The following is a 21,817-nucleotide window of genomic DNA, read 5'->3' as shown; positions in this document are numbered from 1 at the left end:
CGGATTATGCCTTACGTATCCTAAAAAGGGACACACGCATTACGAAAATGATGAACGATGACGATTACTGGTTGGCCTGCCTCCTTGATCCACGCTATAAAGGCAAATTGCAAAATATTATGCCACATGAGAACTTGGAACTAATATTAGCAACCAAACAATCAACTCTTGTTGACCGTTTGCTTCAGGCATTCCCAGCACACAGCGCACGTGATCGTTCTCACACGAGCTCCAGGGGGCAGCAGACTAGGAGTGTTAGGGGTGCACACATCAGAAGTGGCGTTGGACAGAGGGGTTTTCTGACCAGGTTGTGGAGTGATTTTGCTATGACCGCAGACAGGACAGGTACTGCTGCATCAATTGAAAGTGACAGGAGACAACATTTGTCCAGTATGGTTACTAACTATTTTTCATCCCTTATCGATGTTCTCCCTCAACCGTCATTCCCATTTGATTACTGGGCCTCCAAATTAGACACCTGGCCAGAATTGGCAGAATATGCATTGCAGGAGCTTGCTTGCCCGGCAGCAAGTGTCCTATCAGAAAGAGTATTCAGTGCTGCAGGTTCAATATTAACCGAAAAAAGGACTCGTCTGGCTACCCAAAATGTTGACGATCTAACATTCATTAAAATGAACCACAACTGGATTTCGAAATCTTTTGCCCCACCTTGCCCGGCCGACACCTAGCTTTCCTATGAAAAGCTCTTGCCTGTGAATTACTTTTCTAATGTCTAATTTGCTGCAGCTGATTGTACAGCATACGACATGTTTACACCTCCCTAAATGGCAAAACTCCCCACACGGGGCCGTGGTATCGCGACTTGGCGCAAGCACCCGTGAGACTGCTGTTTGTCTGAAGAGGTGGGTGTGCTCGCTTTTGGTTGACGGCATTGCTACTGGGTCCCTCATAGTACAATGTAGTGTCTCTGGCGGTGGCGGTGCGCACCCAACGTCAGACACACCGTTGTAACATGAGGGGCCCTGGGGCGGTCCCGCCGGCCTCAAGAGAGTTCCCCCCTACCCCAGCTCAAAATGTGCTCTACCACGTGCAAAATTATGTCGCACAGCTCCACCAATCTTTAGTCTATTCGCTGACATCATTCAATGTCTGGCACTGACAATACAAATTTGTAGACATCTATGATGCAACTTAAAGTAGTCTGTGTCTGTGTCCTATATTGGCACCATTAAATAGTTACTGCCAAATTACTATGTCAGAAACTCAGTAGATGAGCCCACCCCTGTACCTAAGTATGCCACCTTTTTTTTTGTTTTGGTTGTTTTGCGAGACATTAACATCTATTTATATTTTGGGAGTACTGGGACAGACACTCCTTGCACTACTCCTCCACTCACCACCAAGCTGCCTGTGTATCCATGTAACCGCTGTAAAGCTGCCATGAGCCTATTGTTTGTTATTTTAGGCCTTTGATAGCCTGTCTGCGGTCCCTACTTTAAATACTCCTCCACTGACCACCAAGCTGCCTGCCCGTGTATCCATGTAACCGCTGTAAAACTGCCATAAGCCTATTGTTTGTTATTTTAGGCCTTTGATAGCCTGTCTGCGGTCCCTACTTTAAATACTCCTCCACTCATCACCAGCTGCCTGCCCGTGTATCCATGTAACCGCTGTAAAACTGCCATAAGCCTATTGTTTGTTATTTTAGGCCTTTGATAGCCTGTCTGCGGTCCCTACTTTAAATACTCCTCCACTCATCACCAGCTGCCTGCCCGTGTATCCATGTAACCGCTGTAAAACTGCCATAAGCCTATTGTTTGTTATTTTAGGCCTTTGATAGCCTGTCTGCGGTCCCTACTTTAAATACTCCTCCACTGACCACCAAGCTGCCTGCCCGTGTATCCATGTAACCGCTGTAAAACTGCCATAAGCCTATTGTTTGTTATTTTAGGCCTTTGATAGCCTGTCTGCGGTCCCTACTTTAAATACTCCTCCACTCACCACCAAGCTGCCTGTGTATCCATGTAACCGCTGTAAAGCTGCCATGAGCCTATTGTTTGTTATTTTAGGCCTTTGATAGCCTGTCTGCGGTCCCTACTTTAAATACTCCTCCACTCACCACCAAGCTGCCTGCCCGTGTATCCATGTAACCGCTGTAAAACTGCCATGAGCCTATTGTTTGTTATTTTAGGCCTTTGATAGCCTGTCTGCGGTCCCTACTTTAAATACTCCTCCACTCACCACCAAGCTGCCTGCCCGTGTATCCATGTAACCACTGTAAAACTGCCATAAGCCTATTGTTTGTTATTTTTGGCCTTTGATAGCCTGTCTGCGGTCCCTACTTTAAATACTCCTCCACTCATCACCAGCTGCCTGCCCGTGTATCCATGTAACCGCTGTAAAACTGCCATAAGCCTATTGTTTGTTATTTTAGGCCTTTGATAGCCTGTCTGCGGTCCCTACTTTAAATACTCCTCCACTGACCACCAAGCTGCCTGCCCGTGTATCCATGTAACCGCTGTAAAACTGCCATAAGCCTATTGTTTGTTATTTTAGGCCTTTGATAGCCTGTCTGCGGTCCCTACTTTAAATACTCCTCCACTGACCACCAAGCTGCCTGCCCGTGTATCCATGTAACCGCTGTAAAACTGCCATAAGCCTATTGTTTGTTATTTTAGGCCTTTGATAGCCTGTCTGCGGTCCCTACTTTAAATACTCCTCCACTCATCACCAGCTGCCTGCCCGTGTATCCATGTAACCGCTGTAAAACTGCCATAAGCCTATTGTTTGTTATTTTAGGCCTTTGATAGCCTGTCTGCGGTCCCTACTTTAAATACTCCTCCACTGACCACCAAGCTGCCTGCCCGTGTATCCATGTAACCGCTGTAAAACTGCCATAAGCCTATTGTTTGTTATTTTAGGCCTTTGATAGCCTGTCTGCGGTCCCTACTTTAAATACTCCTCCACTGACCACCAAGCTGCCTGCCCGTGTATCCATGTATTCGCTGTAAAACTGCCATAAGCCTATTGTTTGTTATTTTAGGCCTTTGATAGCCTGTCTGCGGTCCCTACTTTAAATACTCCTCCACTCATCACCAGCTGCCTGCCCGTGTATCCATGTAACCGCTGTAAAACTGCCATAAGCCTATTGTTTGTTATTTTAGGCCTTTGATAGCCTGTCTGCGGTCCCTACTTTAAATACTCCTCCACTGACCACCAAGCTGCCTGCCCGTGTATCCATGTAACCGCTGTAAAACTGCCATAAGCCTATTGTTTGTTATTTTAGGCCTTTGATAGCCTGTCTGTGGTCCCTACTTTAAATACTCCTCCACTCATCACCAGCTGCCTGCCCGTGTATCCATGTAACCGCTGTAAAACTGCCATAAGCCTATTGTTTGTTATTTTAGGCCTTTGATAGCCTGTCTGCGGTCCCTACTTTAAATACTCCCCCACTCATCACCAGCTGCCTGCCCGTGTATCCATGTAACCGCTGTAAAACTGCCATAAGCCTATTGTTTGTTATTTTAGGCCTTTGATAGCCTGTCTGCGGTCCCTACTTTAAATACTCCTCCACTCACCACCAAGCTGCCTGTGTATCCATGTAACCGCTGTAAAGCTGCCATGAGCCTATTGTTTGTTATTTTAGGCCTTTGATAGCCTGTCTGCGGTCCCTACTTTAAATACTCCTCCACTCATCACCAGCTGCCTGCCCGTGTATCCATGTAACCGCTGTAAAACTGCCATAAGCCTATTGTTTGTTATTTTAGGCCTTTGATAGCCTGTCTGCGGTCCCTACTTTAAATACTCCTCCACTGACCACCAAGCTGCCTGCCCGTGTATCCATGTAACCGCTGTAAAACTGCCATGAGCCTATTGTTTGTTATTTTAGGCCTTTGATAGCCTGTCTGCGGTCCCTACTTTAAATACTCCTCCACTGACCACCAAGCTGCCTGCCCGTGTATCCATGTAACCGCTGTAAAACTGCCATGAGCCTATTGTTTGTTATTTTAGGCCTTCGAAGCCTGTCTGCGGTCCCTCCTTCCACTAGGCCTCCACTGACCAGACCACTGCTGCCCGTGTACCCCTGGAACCAATTATAAAGTGCCTACAGCCAGCTCATTTTTTTATGTTAGGCCTTCGAAGCCTGTCTAAGGTCCCTCCTTCCACTAGGCCTCCACTCACCTGACCACTGCTGCCCGTGTACCCCTGGAACCAATAATAAAGTGCCTACAGCCAGCCCATTTTATTGTGTTAGGCCTTCGAAGCCTGTCTAAGGTCCCTCCTTCCACTAGGCCTCCACTGACCAGACCACTGCTGCCCGTGTACCCCTGGAACCAATTTTAAAGTGCCTACAGCCAGCCCATTTTATTGTGTTAGGCCTTCGAAGCCTGTCTGCGGTCCCTCCTTCCACTAGGCCTCCACTGACCAGACCACTGCTGCCCGTGTACCCCTGGAACCAATAATAAAGTGCCTACAGCCAGCCCATTTTATTATGTTAGGCCTTTGAAGCCTGTCTGCGGTCCCTCCTTCCACTAGGCCTCCACTGACCAGACCACTGCTGCCCGTGTACCCCTGGAACCAATAATAAAGTGCCTAGAGCCTATTTTTTTATTTAATTTAATATTAATAAAGCCAGGATGAACTACGATATACCACGCTATGAGCTACCCAGTTGACAATTCTTTTGCGAGAAAAGCCATCCCACCCCTCCACCTGCATGTTAAAGACCGCATTGTCCTTGCATTCTGTCAATTTGTCAGTCCAAAGGTATACCTGACAACAGACACATGGACCTGTAGGCCTGGCCACGGAAGGTTACGTGTCCTTTGTGGCTAAATGGGTTAATGTATTGGATGCATGGTCCACACAGGGGACAGCCTGCAAAGTCTGTCTGCAGTCCCTAATTCAAGTTGTCCTCAACTGAATAAAGCTGAGCTTCTACCTTCTGGCTCTGATTAACTGCTGTTTTTAAAAAAATTGGCTGTTCCGTCCTTCTAAAGGTGTCTGCCCCTGCCTGGTGTTGTCCTCAACTGAATAAAGCTGAGCTTCAACCTTCAGTTCCAAACATACAACAGAAAACTGGTACAATACAAAAAGTGGCCTCCAGCTACAAAAACTTTCTCCTACAAGTAGTTAACTGACAGTTTTTTTTCCAGTGAAAACACAGATATGGCATCCAACGAGTGTTGTCCTGTCTCGTCTTCTTTATATTATTGCCAAGAAGCTGCAACTGAATAAAGCTGAGCTTCAACCTTCAGTTCCAAATTACCATTTTTAAAAAAGCAATTGGCTGTTCCGGCCTACTAAAGGTGTCTGTCTGCCCCTGCCTGGTGTTGTCCTCAACTGAATAAAGCTGAGCTTCTACCTTCTGCCTCTTACTAACTGCTGTTTTTTTAAAAAATTGGCTGTTCCGGCCTACTAAAGGTGTCTGTCTGCCCCTGCCTGGTGTTGTCCTCAACTGAATAAAGCTGAGCTTCAACCTTCTGTTCCAAATTACCATTTCTAAAAATGCCATTGGCTGTTCCGGCCTACTAACGGTGTCTGTCTGCCCCTGCCTGGTGTTGTCCTCAACTGAATAAAGCTGAGCTTCAACCTTCAGTTCCAAATTACCATTTTTAAAAATGCAATTGGCTGTTCCGGCCTACTAAAGGTGTCTGTCTGCCCCTGCCTGGTGTTGTCCTCAACTGAATAAAGCTGAGCTTCAACCTTCTGTTCCAAATTACCATTTTTAAAAATGCCATTGGCTGTTCCGGCCTACTAAAGGTGTCTGTCTGCCCCTGCCTGGTGTTGTCCTCAACTGAATAAAGCTGAGCTTCAACCTTCTGTTCCAAATTACCATTTTTAAAAATGCAATTGGCTGTTCCGGCCTACTAAAGGTGTCTGTCTGCCCCTGCCTGGTGTTGTCCTCAACTGAATAAAGCTGAGCTTCTACCTTCTGCCTCTTACTAACTGCTGTTTTTTTAAAAAATTGGCTGTTCCGGCCTACTAAAGGTGTCTGTCTGCCCCTGCCTGGTGTTGTCCTCAACTGAATAAAGCTGAGCTTCAACCTTCAGTTCCAAATTACCATTTTTAAAAATGCCATTGGCTGTTCCGGCCTACTAAAGGTGTCTGTCTGCCCCTGCCTGGTGTTGTCCTCAACTGAATAAAGCTGAGCTTCAACCTTCTGTTCCAAATTACCATTTTTAAAAATGCAATTGGCTGTTCCGGCCTACTAAAGGTGAATGTCTGCCCCTGCCTGGTGTTGTCCTCAACTGAATAAAGCTGAGCTTCAACCTTCAGTTCCAAATTACCATTTTTAAAAATGCAATTGGCTGTTCCGGCCTACTAAAGGTGTCTGTCTGCCCCTGCCTGGTGTTGTCCTCAACTGAATAAAGCTGAGCTTCAACCTTCTGTTCCAAATTACCATTTTTAAAAATGCCATTGGCTGTTCCGGCCTACTAAAGGTGTCTGTCTGCCCCTGCCTGGTGTTGTCCTCAACTGAATAAAGCTGAGCTTCAACCTTCTGTTCCAAATTACCATTTTTAAAAATGCAATTGGCTGTTCCGGCCTACTAAAGGTGAATGTCTGCCCCTGCCTGGTGTTGTCCTCAACTGAATAAAGCTGAGCTTCAACCTTCAGTTCCAAATTACCATTTTTAAAAATGCAATTGGCTGTTCCGGCCTACTAAAGGTGTCTGTCTGCCCCTGCCTGGTGTTGTCCTCAACTGAATAAAGCTGAGCTTCAACCTTCTGTTCCAAATTACCATTTTTAAAAATGCAATTGGCTGTTCCGGCCTACTAAAGGTGTCTGTCTGCCCCTGCCTGGTGTTGTCCTCAACTGAATAAAGCTGAGCTTCAACCTTCTGTTCCAAATTACCATTTCTAAAAATGCCATTGGCTGTTCCGGCCTACTAACGGTGTCTGTCTGCCCCTGCCTGGTGTTGTCCTCAACTGAATAAAGCTGAGCTTCAACCTTCAGTTCCAAATTACCATTTTTAAAAATGCCATTGGCTGTTCCGGCCTACTAAAGGTGTCTGTCTGCCCCTGCCTGGTGTTGTCCTCAACTGAATAAAGCTGAGCTTCAACCTTCTGTTCCAAATTACCATTTTTAAAAATGCCATTGGCTGTTCCGGCCTACTAAAGGTGTCTGTCTGCCCCTGCCTGGTGTTGTCCTCAACTGAATAAAGCTGAGCTTCAACCTTCTGTTCCAAATTACCATTTTTAAAAATGCAATTGGCTGTTCCGGCCTACTAAAGGTGTCTGTCTGCCCCTGCCTGGTGTTGTCCTCAACTGAATAAAGCTGAGCTTCAACCTTCTGTTCCAAATTACCATTTTTAAAAATGCCATTGGCTGTTCCGGCCTACTAAAGGTGTCTGTCTGCCCCTGCCTGGTGTTGTCCTCAACTGAATAAAGCTGAGCTTCAACCTTCTGTTCCAAATTACCATTTTTAAAAATGCAATTGGCTGTTCCGGCCTACTAAAGGTGTCTGTCTGCCCCTGCCTGGTGTTGTCCTCAACTGAATAAAGCTGAGCTTCAACCTTCAGTTCCAAATTACCATTTTTAAAAATGCCATTGGCTGTTCCGGCCTACTAAAGGTGTCTGTCTGCCCCTGCCTGGTGTTGTCCTCAACTGAATAAAGCTGAGCTTCAACCTTCAGTTCCAAATTACCATTTTTAAAAATGCCATTGGCTGTTCCGGCCTACTAAAGGTGTCTGTCTGCCCCTGCCTGGTGTTGTCCTCAACTGAATAAAGCTGAGCTTCAACCTTCTGTTCCAAATTACCATTTTTAAAAATGCAATTGGCTGTTCCGGCCTACTAAAGGTGAATGTCTGCCCCTGCCTGGTGTTGTCCTCAACTGAATAAAGCTGAGCTTCAACCTTCAGTTCCAAATTACCATTTTTAAAAATGCAATTGGCTGTTCCGGCCTACTAAAGGTGTCTGTCTGCCCCTGCCTGGTGTTGTCCTCAACTGAATAAAGCTGAGCTTCAACCTTCTGTTCCAAATTACCATTTTTAAAAATGCAATTGGCTGTTCCGGCCTACTAAAGGTGTCTGTCTGCCCCTGCCTGGTGTTGTCCTCAACTGAATAAAGCTGAGCTTCAACCTTCTGTTCCAAATTACCATTTTTAAAAATGCCATTGGCTGTTCCGGCCTACTAAAGGTGTCTGTCTGCCCCTGCCTGGTGTTGTCCTCAACTGAATAAAGCTGAGCTTCAACCATCTGTTCCAAATTACCATTTTTAAAAATGCAATTGGCTGTTCCGGCCTACTAAAGGTGAATGTCTGCCCCTGCCTGCTGTTGTCCTCAACTGAATAAAGCTGAGCTTCTACCTTCTGCCTCTTACTAACTGCTGTTTTTTAAAAAAATTGGCTGTTCCGGCCTACTAAAGGTGTCTGTCTGCCCCTGCCTGGTGTTGTCCTCAACTGAATAAAGCTGAGCTTCAACCTTCAGTTCCAAATTACCATTTTTAAAAATGCCATTGGCTGTTCCGGCCTACTAAAGGTGTCTGTCTGCCCCTGCCTGGTGTTGTCCTCAACTGAATAAAGCTGAGCTTCAACCTTCAGTTCCAAATTACCATTTTTAAAAATGCCATTGGCTGTTCCGGCCTACTAAAGGTGTCTGTCTGCCCCTGCCTGGTGTTGTCCTCAACTGAATAAAGCTGAGCTTCTACCTTCTGCCTCTTACTAACTGCTGTTTTTTTAAAAAATTGGCTGTTCCGGCCTACTAAAGGTGTCTGTCTGCCCCTGCCTGGTGTTGTCCTCAACTGAATAAAGCTGAGCTTCAACCTTCTGTTCCAAATTACCATTTCTAAAAATGCCGTTGGCTGTTCCGGCCTACTAACGGTGTCTGTCTGCCCCTTCCTGGTGTTGTCCTCAACTGAATAAAGCTGAGCTTCAACCTTCAGTTCCAAATTACCATTTTTAAAAATGCCATTGGCTGTTCCGGCCTACTAAAGGTGTCTGTCTGCCCCTGCCTGGTGTTGTCCTCAACTGAATAAAGCTGAGCTTCAACCTTCTGTTCCAAATTACCATTTTTAAAAATGCAATTGGCTGTTCCGGCCTACTAAAGGTGTCTGTCTGCCCCTGCCTGGTGTTGTCCTCAACTGAATAAAGCTGAGCTTCTACCTTCTGCCTCTTACTAACTGCTGTTTTTTTTAAAAATTGGCTGTTCCGGCCTACTAAAGGTGTCTGTCTGCCCCTGCCTGGTGTTGTCCTCAACTGAATAAAGCTGAGCTTCAACCTTCAGTTCCAAATTACCATTTTTAAAAATGCAATTGGCTGTTCCGGCCTACTAAAGGTGTCTGTCTGCCCCTGCCTGGTGTTGTCCTCAACTGAACAAAGCTGAGCTTCCACATTCTGGCTTTCGCCCTATACTATCAGATATTAAACTGCATTTGGCCTACTAGTGTGGTTATGCCCTTGAAACAGTGTCTGCTGCTCTTGGGTTTGCTACTCCACTGAACAAAGCAATGCCGCCTGTTTAGTCCTGTTACCAATTTTGAACTGCATTTAGCCTACTTTATTCTTTGGCCCTATATCTGTTTCCTCCTCATCCTGCCCATTGCCCAGCCACTGCTAGATGAGTCTGCTGGTACATTGACCTAGACCACTACATTCCCCTTATACTCTACACAGCCAGAATCTGACCCTGCTGAAAGTAAGGTTCCCCTTCCCGCATGTTATACCACCTTACACAGGGACAGAGAGGAAGGTGCAGATGAAAGTGCAGGTTCCTTCATCAGGTGGGGGGGCATACTCGTTGGCGACGTCACTGGCACAGGGCCCCTCAGAGTACGCAAAAGTGTTGCTGCTGGTGGGAGGCGCCCCCGCCATGCAAACACACATCGCTGTACTTTGAGGGGCCCTGTGCCAGTGCCAATGCGAACGAGTGGGCCCCCCCTGCTTGCTCAGGATCACAGCACTTGCAACGTTGAAATACTTACCTTTCCCTGCAACACCGCCGTGACGTAGTCCGCATTTCCTGGGCCCACGAAAAACTTGAGCCGGCCCTACTCCCCCCACAACTTTTGCCAAATGACCCCCAATTCCCTATGCCCAACTATTATTATAAAGTTAATTAAGATTGACAAGCTTCAGAAACAAGAATGGATGTTTTTGGCATTAAAATGGGCACTGTAGGTGTTTTCCTGGCCTCCACTCACTGCCGACTATGCTTCCCCATTGACTTGCATTGGGTTTCGTGTTTCGGTCGATCCCCGACTTTTAGCGATAATCGGCCGACTGCACTCGACTCGACTTTGGACAAAATCGGGTTTCACAAAACCCGACTCGATCTTAAAAAAATGAAAGTCGCTCAACTCTAGGGGTCAGCACTCTGGGGTTTGACGCAATAGATACAAGCTTGGTTCTCATCGGGTACGTGTGGAGCTTCCCAGGTCCAACCATGGATTAAAGGGAGGATATGGAGGACCACACTGGAAAAACAGACCCCTGTCCAAGCTAACTAAACCCAGAGTCTTCGTCACAGGTCTTCCCCCATCAGGGAATTGGCAGGATCTGAAAGATAGTATGAGACAAGCTGGAGATGTCTACTATGTTGATGTACACCAGGGTGGAATGGGTACTGTGGTGTTATTCACAAGGACAACATGGAATATGCCTTGAGGAAACTGAATGATACAAAGTTTCGTTCTTATAAGGGTGAAGGCTCTTACATTTGTGTCCGTGCTGAAAAAAGTGGGGGAAGAGTGTGAGGAGCGGGCCACTTACTAAAGACTAACGGACAAATGAATGTACAGCCGAGTCCACAGCTCTAAATGATAGAGACTTTTTTCAGCAAGGAGCACTGGTTACATCAGTATTATTGTAATTTAATAGATATTTGCTTGCTGTGTTTTATTAGTGATTTGCTTGCTCGTCATTTCATCCACAGAAATCAATGTTTCCATTCAGTGACAGCAAGCAGAGGAAGGCGTGCAGGTTAGATCCTATGTATACCTAAGGCTGCTTTCGCACTAGCATCGGTACGGGCCTGTTGCAGTGCATCGGGCCGACGTACCGACGCATGCTGTGAAATAAATGCCCGACGTGGGCAGCGGAAGCAGTCTTACAATGCTTCCGCTGCCCCATTGTAAGGTCCGGGGAGGAGGGGGCGGAGTTTTGGCCGCGCATGCGCGGCCGATAATGGCGAACTCGACGCACAAAAAAACTTTACATGTAACTTTTTTTTGTGCCGGTGGTCCGCCAAAACACGACGCAACCGTCGCACGACGTTTGCGACGTGTGGCAATACGTCGCAATGCATCAGTAATGTAAGTCTATGGGGAAAAAACGCATCCTGCAGACAACTTTGCAGGATGCATTTTTTCTCCTGAACGACGCATTGCGACGTATTGCAAACGACGCTAGTGTGAAAGTAGCCTAAAGGTACCGTTTGTCATGTCGGACGCTGTTCAGACCAGGTCGTTCGACAGACAGCAGTAATTCCGCTTTTGACCACTATGTGCTCATTGGCGTCGGCTAGATTTTATCTAGCTGTTCCGGGGTTAATTTACCTGATCCTCGGATTGGAGGCTGGGCCATGCCCATTGCCTTTAAGTAGTTCTCCTGATCATTGGGCGTCGCCGATTATAGCTTCTGTCTTCTTGCGTTGTTATCTCGGTCTGGAGTGGAGAGCTGGTTGTTGGAGATTCGTTGCTGGTGGTGTATTTCCTTTGTCTTATTTACTCCTTCCTATATTTGTATTTATTTTGCCCTGCACATTTATAGTGTATTCCTGAGTGACTGCGGCATGGTGTATATTTTCCTTTATCCTTGTCTGTGCTAACTGTGGGTATTGGTGTGTTACATCTTCACTGGTGGTGGGTGGAGGTTTCAGCCTAGGGCTGAGCTCAGGAGACAGGGTGAGGTTCGAGGCCTGGACATGCACACCTTCAGTGTAAACTCCAGGTAGAGGGTCAGTCAGGATTTCCCTAGTCTGAGGGAAATTGCAGGGGCCCGGGTTATTAGCTCTCGCTCACCAAGTCTCCCTGTGACATTATAATCGGCCCAACAACACAAAAAAAAAAAAAAGGGCTTCTTTTTTTTTGTGTTTTGTCATGGATCCCATGACTTCAATAACCCGCCAGTTGGAGGCGCTGTCCCTACAGGTCACTGAGTTGAGGGGGGCAGTACAGCAACAGGGACTAGCAGTATCTAATATGCAAGCTGGAGAGACAGGAAGAGTTGCTGAGCCTAAATTTCCTTTGCCTGAAAAATTTGCTGGGGAACGTAGTAAATTTGTTTCTTTTCGTGAAGCTTGCAAACTATATTTCCGTATGCGCCTGTTCTCCTCGGGTAATGAGGCTCAGTGTGGGCCTGGTGTTGTCATTGTTAAGCGGGGATCCCCAAGCATGGGCGTTTTCTTTGCCATCTGATTCTGCTGCATTTGACTATGTGGAGAGTTTTTTTTCTTCTCTTGGGAAAATCTACGATGAACCTGACAGAATGGCTCTGGCAGAATCTAAGATACGCTCTATTCGCCAGGGGGAGAGAGTTGCAGAGGATTACTGTTCTGAATTTCGTCGCTGGGCGATCAATACACAATGGAATGATCCAGCATTGCAGAGTCAGTTTATTCATGGGGTTTCTGGAAGGGTTAAAAAAGCCCTTCTGATGTACGAGACTCCTGCTTCTCTAGATTCTGCTATGAGTCTGGTTGTCCGCATTGATCGCCGTTTGCGTCAGGGGGAGCATGAGACACTGCCTATGGGAGAAGGTTTAGGTTCACGTGAGGTTGCTGCAGGTGAGCCCACGGAGCCTATGCAAGTCTCAGGGGTGTCACATGTGAAGCGTCGGGCCCCTGAGCTCAGGAAGCAGGGAGCCTGTTTTTACTGTGGTAAAACTGGTAATTTTATTAACATCTGTCCTCTACTGTCTAAGAAAAATGCAACGGCGGAAAACTTCTAAGCTCAGAGGGTGTGGAGGAGACCAATCTGAGCTTATGTATATCCTCCATGGTGGTTTCTCAATGCATGCTCCCTGCTAAGGTTTTTTTCGCTGGCAGTGAGCTGCCAATTACTGTTTTTGCGGATAGTAGTTTAGCCACAAACCTCATTGATGAGGAGTTTGTGCGCACAGCAGGTTTTAGGATTGAAAAACTGTCTCATCCTATCCACGTGGTCACCATCAATGCAGCTCCTCTCTCTCAGGGGGAGATTACTGAATTTGTGGCTGAGGTGAAACTCCACATTGGGGTTCTACATTCCGAGCGGGTTACATGTAAGGTGCTCAGGAATCTTCCTGCTCAGATGGTTTTGAGTTTTCCTTGGTTGTCTATGCACAACCCGGTAATTGACTGGAAAACTCAGGACATAATTCAGTGGAGCGAGTTCTGCCAGGAGAATTGCCTGGCCACATGTGTGGCTGCGGTGACTTCAAGTGTTCCAGAGTCACTTCTGGATTTTGTGGATGTGTTCTCTGAAAAGGGTTGTTCAGAGTTGCCGCAACATCGTCCCTATGACTGTTCTATCAGGTTTAAACCAGGGGCCAAATTGCCTAAAGCAAGGATGTTTAACATCTCCGGTCCGGAGAGACAAGCGTTAAAAGATTATATTGCTGAAAGCTTGAGCAAAGGGCACATCAGGCCATCATCCTCGCCGGTGACAGCAGGGTTCTTCTTCATGAAGAAGAAAGATGGCAGATTACGCCCGTGTTTGGATTTCAGGGAGTTGAGCCAGATTACGGTTCATGATCCATACCCTATGCCACTGATACCAGATTTGTTTAACCAGGTGGCAGGTGCTAAGTGGTTTACCAAGCTTGACCTCAGGGGGGTGTACAACCTCATAAGAGTCCGTCAAGGTGATGAGTGGAAGACGGCTTTTAATACCCCTGTGGGTCATTTTGAAAATTTGGTGATGCCATTTGGGTTGACTAACGCACCTGCAGTGTTCCAACATTTCATCAATGATGTGTTCTCGCATGTTTTGGGGAAATTCGTTATCGTGTACCTAGATGACATTCTCATATATTCTTGTGACCGTGATGCTCATTTAGATCATGTCAGGCAGGTGTTACAGCTTCTCAGAGAGAATAAGCTGTATGCTAAACTTGAGAAATGTGTATTTTTTGTTCAAGAGTTGCCTTTCTTGGGTTATATTGTGTCTGCTTCTGGTTTTAAAATGTACGCCGCTAAGGTGCAAGCAGTGCTGCATTGGGAACGGCCTGATAACCTGAAAGCACTTCAGCGGTTCCTTGGGTTTTCTAACTACTATAGGAAATTTATCAAGGATTTTTCCATCATTGCTAAAGCGCTTACTGACATGACTAAAAAGGGTACCAATTTCTCCCTTTGGCCTGAGGCTGCTGTGCGCGCATTTGAATTTCTTAAGAACAGTTTTGTTTCAGCCCCCATTCTGGTGCAGCCAGATGTATCAAAACCCTTTGTTGTGGAAGTCGATGCGTCTGAGGTTAGTGTGGGGGCGGTACTATCTCAAGGCTCATCTTTGAGTGGTTTGCGTCCGTGCCCCTATTTCTCCAAGAAACTGTCATCCGCCAAACGTAACTACGATATCGGCAACAGGGAGTTGTTGGCTATTAAGTTGGCCTTTGAGGAATTGCGACACTTCTTGGAGAGGTCGGTACATCAGGTTACTGTTATTACTGATCATAAGAATCTGCTGTATTTGGAGTCAGCCAAGCGTCTGTCCCCTAGGCAGGCTCGCTGGGCATTGTTTTTCACGTGGTTCAATTTTGTTGTCACTTACAGACCGGGGTCTAAAAACACTAAGGCAGATGCTCTTTCCAGGTGTTTTCCAGGGGAGAACCTCGAGAGGATCCAGTACCCATCCTCCAAAAGGGTGTTGTGGTTTCGGCTCTCACTACCAAGGTTGAGGCTGAGATTGCCGAGGCTCAGGAGGAGGTACCATCTGAGCTTCCCATCAACAAATCTTTTGTACCGCTTCATCTCGGCTTAAAGGTTTTAGCGGAGCATCATGATGCTGTCCTGGCTGGCCACCCAGGGCTTAGAGGTACCTTGGAGTTGGTGTCACGTCAGTTTTGGTGGCCCAAGATCCGACAGGACGTGGTCTCATACGTGTCAGCTTGTACCATGTGCGCTAAGGCTAAGACGCACCTCTCCCGTCCTGTTGGCACACTACTTCCTCTTGAGGTACCTAGTAAGCCATGGATGGAAATCTCCATGGATTTCATCACTGATTTGCCCTCATCAGCTGGGAACATGGTCATCTTGGTGATTGTTGATCGGTTTTCAAAAATGTTGCACTTTGTGTCTTTGCCTTCGTTGCCTAATGCTAAGACTCTGGCTCAGGTATTTGTGCAGGAGGTGGTCAGACTTCATGGGGTTCCATCTGACATCGTGTCTGATAGGGGGTCTCAGTTAGTGGCAAAATTTTGGAAAGCATTTTGCTCACGGCTGGGGATCAAGTTGTCTCATTCTTCGGCGTTTCATCCTCAGTCAAATGGTCAGACTGAGCGTATGAACCAAAATTTGGAACAGTACCTACGCTGCTTTGTCTCTGATAATCAGGAGGAGTGGTCTACCTTTCTTCCTTTGGCTGAGTTTGCCATCAATAATCACCGCCAGGAGTCGTCTGGGGAGTCTCTGTTTTTTTGTGTTTACGGGCTTCATCCTCAATTTTGTACTTTGAGTCAGAGGGGCTCTTCTGGCGTTCCGGAGGAGGACCAGTTAGGAGCACAATTGTCGTCAGTCTGGAGAAGAGTTAAACAGCGCCTGTTGAGTGTGGGTGCTAGGTACAAACGTGTGGCTGACAGTAGGCGTGTGCCAGGTCCAGACCTGAGTGTGGATGACTGGGTGTGGTTATCCACAAAAAACATAAGACTCAAAATACCGTCCCTTAAATTGGGTCCATGGTTTATTGGTCCATTTAGGGTCACCGCCGTCATTAACCCAGTAGCGTACCGATTGGAGCTCCCTATTGTGTATAAGATACATAACGTGTTCCACAGGTCTCTTCTAAAGAAGGTGGTGGGTTCTGTGGACGCGGCGCCTATGCCACCTCCAGTCTTGGTGGATGGTAACCTGGAATTTGAAGTCTCCAAGGTGGTTGACTCTCATGTAGTGCGCAGCACTTTACAGTACTTGGTACACTGGCGTGGTTATGGGCCTGACGAGAGGTCCTGGGTACCAGCCTCAGACATTCATGCGGATCGGCTGGTCAGGTTTTTTCATCGTCGCCATCCAGACAAGCCGGGTCCTATAAGCCGTGAGGGCCCTGGGGTCCCTCGTAGAAGGCGTGGTACTGTCATGTCGGACGTTGTTCAGACCAGGTCGTTCGACAGACAGCGGTAATTCCGCTTTTGACCATTATGTGCTCATTGGCATCGGCTAGATTTTATCTAGCTGTTCCGGGGTTAATTTACCTGATCCTCGGATTGGAGGCTGGGCCATGCCCATTGCCTTTAAATAGTTCTCCTGATCATTGGGCATCGCCGATTATAGCTTCTGTCTTCTTGCGTTGTTATCTCGGTCTGGAGTGGAGAGCTGGTTGTTGGAGATTCGTTGCTGATGGTGTATTTTCCTTTGTCTTATTTACTCCTTCCTATATTTGTATTTATTTTGCCCTGCACATTTATAGTGTATTCCTGAGTGACTGCGGCGTGGTGTATATTTTCCTTTATCCTTGTCTGTGCTAACTGTGGGTATTGGTGTGTTACATCTTCACTGGGTGATGGGTGGAGGTTTCAGCCTAGGGCTGAGCTCAGGAGACAGGGTGAGGTTCGAGGCCTGGACATGCACACCTTCAGTGTAAACTCCAGGTAGAGGGTCAGTCAGGATTTCTCTAGTCTGAGGGAAATTGCAGGGGCCCGGGTTATTAGCTCTCGCTCACCAAGTCTCCCCGTGATACCGTTACACTAAGCGACGCTCCAGCGATATAGACAACGATCCGACCTAAACTAAATCGCTGGAGCGTCGCTGTTAGGTTGCTGTAGAGACGTCAAACACAGCAGCTCCAGAAAGATGCAGGAGCAATCCAGTGATGTAACGGCGACTCACTTATCGTTCACGCTCCATGTAAAAACATTGCTGACATCGTTGCTTTTTCTGTCAAACATGACGATACACGCCGATCTAGCGACCAAATAAAGTTCCAGACTTCTAGCTCCGACCAGCGATATAACAGCGGGATCCAGATCACTGCTGCGTGTCAAACTCAACGAGATTGCTATCCAGGACGCTGCAACGTCACGGATCGTTGTCTTTCTCATTGGAAAGTTGTTTAGTGTGAAGGTACCTTAAGGCTAGACTATCAATCTCATCTGTATCACAAGGTCTCACGCCATTGTACTCAGAGTCCTAGGCCCATTGTGTGGATGGGGATTGTAGACCCAGGGGAGCCATAACGACGGGATCTCACATGCAGTCCCAGGTGATAATAATATTAATCTTTATTTTATATAGCGCTAACATATTCCGCAATGCTTTATAGTTTGCACACATTATCATCGCTGTCCCCGATGGGGCTCACAATCTAGAATCCCTATCAGTAAGTTTTTTGGAATGTGGGAGGAAACCGGAGAACCCAGAGGAAACCCACGCAAACACGGGGAGAACATACAAACTCCTTGCAAATGTTGTCCTTGATGGGATTTGAACCCAGGACCCCAGTGCTGCAATGCTATCCACTGAGCCACTGTGCTGCCCATGTGATGATGCCCAGGTGATGGAATATGCTTCATTCTGTGAGCTAAAGGAAAATGTTTAAGGGGGAGGGAGAAAAAGACACATAGGTTGAATCAGGCAGTTGTTGGATTGACTTTGAATGGAGAGGATCCAAGCTGAGATGGATCATCTATGGAGTTTTGGAGATCGGTTGCTGCCTGGGCTGGATCCGCCTGCTACAGTTGAGGGATCTGTTGTCTGGATTTAACAAATTATCTTAAGGATTGTTGATACTGGATACATGGACGTCGGTTGTGATATTTGTCGTTTGTAGGAGCTTGGATTGTGACTACAGACTATAATGGCAGGAGATATGAATCTGTGGGATACCAAAAGTTCAGAGACAGTGAGTAGCACCTGATACCTGAGCAGTGGGACTATCGGCCCCGGGGAAAGGATCTTGTGTATTGAGGACATTGTATTTTGGCCATCTACCTGGATTTGTTGTGCAACCATGGGTGTATGGAATTAAAAATATTTGCATTGCTATCCTGTCTAGGTTATTTTTATAAACCACAACCTCAGATCCTCGCAGGATGAATTACAAGAACAACTTATGTTAAGTTTATTAACTGCTTGCATCCAGATATGTGTCGTCATTTGTTTGCCCATCTGCAGTCACCCATACTTAATTAATTCTGAGATTATTGGTTTATTTGTCTTTATATGCATGTTTCTATTTTCTTTCTGACATTCTATGATTAAGGGCGCCCCTTTTGGTGCAGAATCTCATCAAGTTTCTTTTTAAGCTTCTTTTAAAAACATGATGAAATAAACGCATATTTTTACTGAGTTGGGTGTGCTGGATTGAATCATCCTTTGCCTCTAAAGTTCATACTTTAGTCTTCCTCTAAGATGATTTCATGTACACTAGATATTTTGGAGCAAATTTGAAGCCAATGTGGAAAAAGGATGAAAAACAGGTCAAAGACCAAAAAAGAGGAAAGGAAAAGGATATAGATGAGCAGATCAGGCAAATTTCACTGTTCGTGTGGGTTTTGTCAAGGAATTTGTACCTTATTACAATCTAGGGTGTCTCCAACCTGAAGAATTTGTTGCAAAAAGGTCAATGAATATCACAAGACATAAAAATAAAAAAATAAATGTTTAATCCGCCTATGGTTTACAGCAAAAGTAGTATATTTAGATATTCATAACTGATTTTGTGACCATTTCACCTCTATGTATAAATATTTCAATATTTGGATTTTTTTCTGCAGGTCATGTTAAAGGCGATATCTTGATTGACCTCAGTGTTGGATCTGTGGTTCATCATTTGTTTGCAGCCTGTGCCTTTTTCAAGCACATCATAGTGCTGAAGATGAGAGACCAATGCATCATAGAGCTGAAAAGATGGGTGGACGAGCGTACAGGAGCATTTGATTGGAACCATGCCACAAAACTTCATGCTGACGTAGAAGGAAACTGGTTAAGCATTTGTCCATAAATTGGGGGAATTCCACTGTCATTGTTTCTACAGTACATAAGAGATGACTGTGTAATAATAATGAGCATACCGTGGCACTAAATATCCTTAATTTCCCCAACTGGTGGTTGAATAGCAAATTCCACAGTTTGCAAAAACAGAAACTTTATTATTGTAATAGTACACCAAGTAGCGCTATGGGAAATGATGAAAAGGACCACTTGAGGTGATGTGTGCAGCCCGTATATTTAGATTTATGTAAAAATTTTCATCCTTACATGTATTGCACTTGCCCCAGATTTCCCTTAAAAATTTGCTATGGTTTAATATGTAAAAAACTTTAGATGTGGTGTATCGGGAGCAAATAGCTTCCATCATCAGGGATCGTGGAGCAAGCCGTTTGCTTCCAAAACGAGTAGGAATTGATACATTCAGTTTTCCTTAGAACCATCGTGAAGTCGCGTGACACTGGGTTATTCAAGTTTACCTAGGTACTCAATTCACCGGAGTCTTCAACTTACACGGGTGTGGATTTCAGCAAGTAGGTACAGCTTGAAACCTTCTAGGCGCACCGTCATCTGTAATGGAACATTTCAGTATTCCATCTCCATTTTACGTGGTCTATGCAAAAGTGGACATCTTACCAACAGGTGCAAGTAGCGGGACTATTAAGGTTGGCATATTCTCGTCCATTTATTCAGTGTGCAATGTTGTCATATTTGTATTAGATATTTAAAAATGGATCTATATTAGCAGATGCGGGAATAAGTCCCAACTTAAAGACAATTAAGGGCGGCAATTGACATTGGTAAACATAACAATTAAGCCTGTGTATAATTAGCAATACTTAGTCCTTCACCGAATGGGGTTTATTTGTATATTTCATCCTAAGTTCCATGAGTAGGAAACTTGTGCGAGACACATCTAAAGTTTTTTACCTATTGAACCATAGTGAATTTTAAAGGGAAATACGGGGCAAGTGCAATACATGTAAGGATAACATTTTTACATAAGTCTAAATATACGGGAGTTTATACATCACTTCAAGTGGTCCTTTTCATCATTTCCTATAGCGCTAGTTGGCATACTATTCTTAGTGCGGTCTTAGTGTAATATTGAGTATCTTTTGTCTACTTTATTTTATATTCACAACCAATTCAAAATTTATTTTTACATGTCAGTTAAAAATTTCACCGTTTTTGTAGCTGTGGAATAATGAGTGCTGTTGGAAGGGAACAGTAAGGCTCAGTTTCTGTCACATTTTGGTTATAGGAATAAAATGGCAGTATACAAAGATCAGCTCTGATGTATGAATCCAATGTATTCCTCTGATAAGCCACACAGTGGGAATTGATCATCATTGACCAAAGAGCAAAAAAAGAGCATTTAATGATATAAGTTTTTGCAGTGGCTCTCTGTATAGGAAAGTGCAATTTGCTGCATTTTTCTATTTTGTAAAAAATGTTGCCAGTGTATACTACATTAACAGAGAACGATAAGACACTATATAAGGCCTCATATAGGTGAATGGAGTCCTACAGATTTATGCATTTAAAGGGAACAAAACAATTATATCCAAACAATATATAACAGTCTTGGGGGATTCAACTATTTCGGCAACTGGAAGTCAATGAACCACTGATAACCACTGAGCTCTAAAGCCGTCCTAATTAGTATTGACTAGGGGAAAATCACTTTCATAATTTTTCTCATTTATTTTAGTGACCAGTTACAGGACAAAGAAGGAAAAGTGCGATCAGCCCTTCAACATATTGTGAAGTGTAACCTCGAGAAAGAAGATATCATAGATCCGATTGTCTTACCACCGGCAGATTGTATCATCAGTGCTTGGCTTCTGGAAATTATCAGCAAAGATAAAGATGATTACATCAGATATCTGAGGAAGTTCTTAAAGTTACTGAAACCTGGAGGACACATCATAATAATTAGTAGCTTAGAGATGACATATTACACGGGAATCATAAGTTCCATGGTTTCAATCATGATGAGGATTTTGTCAGGAAAGCTCTAGTTGGAGAAGGTTTGATCATTGACCGCTGTAAGGTTAAAAAGAGAACAGATGTGAATGACTACATTGATTATAAGGCCCAGATATTCATTGCAGCTCACAAAGAGATATAGGCTTATGACACAACATGAGTTGCCAAGTCAAATGTTATATTTAAAGCTTAAATCCTATACATATCCTTAATCTGTGTTTAGTGCATGATTCAAGTGTATAAAAATATAATTGTTCTTTCTTTATTATAAAAAGCATTGTGCACAATGTATCGCTGGGTAAAATACTGAAGAGCATCCATTCACACTCATGTCTTCCACAAAGGAGTTGGATCTTTAATATTATAAATGCACACAATAAAGTCATTATAAGAAGACAGATGTCTGATTTTCCTACTTGTGTCCTTTAGTAAGACAAAACATTTCACACTTCCTCTAAAGATAACGATTTATGAGCAAGCAGTAACAAAAATCAAATGAGATAAAATTGATTTTTGACAGATATCTGCTTTTAATCAGCATCTTGCGCCAATGAACTCTTACTTAAATATTTGCTTATTACCAGAACACCTACTGGATCATGAATTTGGAAATTAGAGACCCCCAAGATATAAATTCTAACAGGGATGTGATGATCATCAATAATAACCATTTTTAACCAGCTTAATCTCGACCAATGGAGACTTGAAGGATGAACACTCTATGGGAATATGGATTTTGTACAAGCCTAGATAGGTCCACCAGGGTCTTCTCCACGGTTATCTTGAAAGTATTAAGCCATCAGGATGCTG

At 45.0% G+C, this 21,817-nt stretch overlaps 1 pseudogene across 1 annotated transcript in view; it reads left to right on the top strand.

The window, feature by feature from the left end:
- The window catches only part of LOC143764295 (indolethylamine N-methyltransferase-like), a 28,556-nt pseudogene extending 7,153 nt beyond the window's left edge, over nt 1–21,403 (top strand). The window contains exons 2-3 of the transcript XR_013213144.1: nt 18,802–19,009; nt 20,730–21,403. The product of XR_013213144.1 is annotated as an indolethylamine N-methyltransferase-like (transcript). The remainder of the gene's footprint in view (nt 1–18,801; nt 19,010–20,729) is intronic.
- The last annotated feature ends 414 nt before the right edge of the window (nt 21,404–21,817 follow it).

The sequence above is a fragment of the Ranitomeya variabilis genome, chromosome 4 (assembly GCF_051348905.1).
Source record: "Ranitomeya variabilis isolate aRanVar5 chromosome 4, aRanVar5.hap1, whole genome shotgun sequence".
Taxonomy (NCBI): Eukaryota; Metazoa; Chordata; class Amphibia; order Anura; family Dendrobatidae; genus Ranitomeya; species Ranitomeya variabilis.
This window is presented reverse-complemented; position numbering and strand designations above follow the sequence as displayed.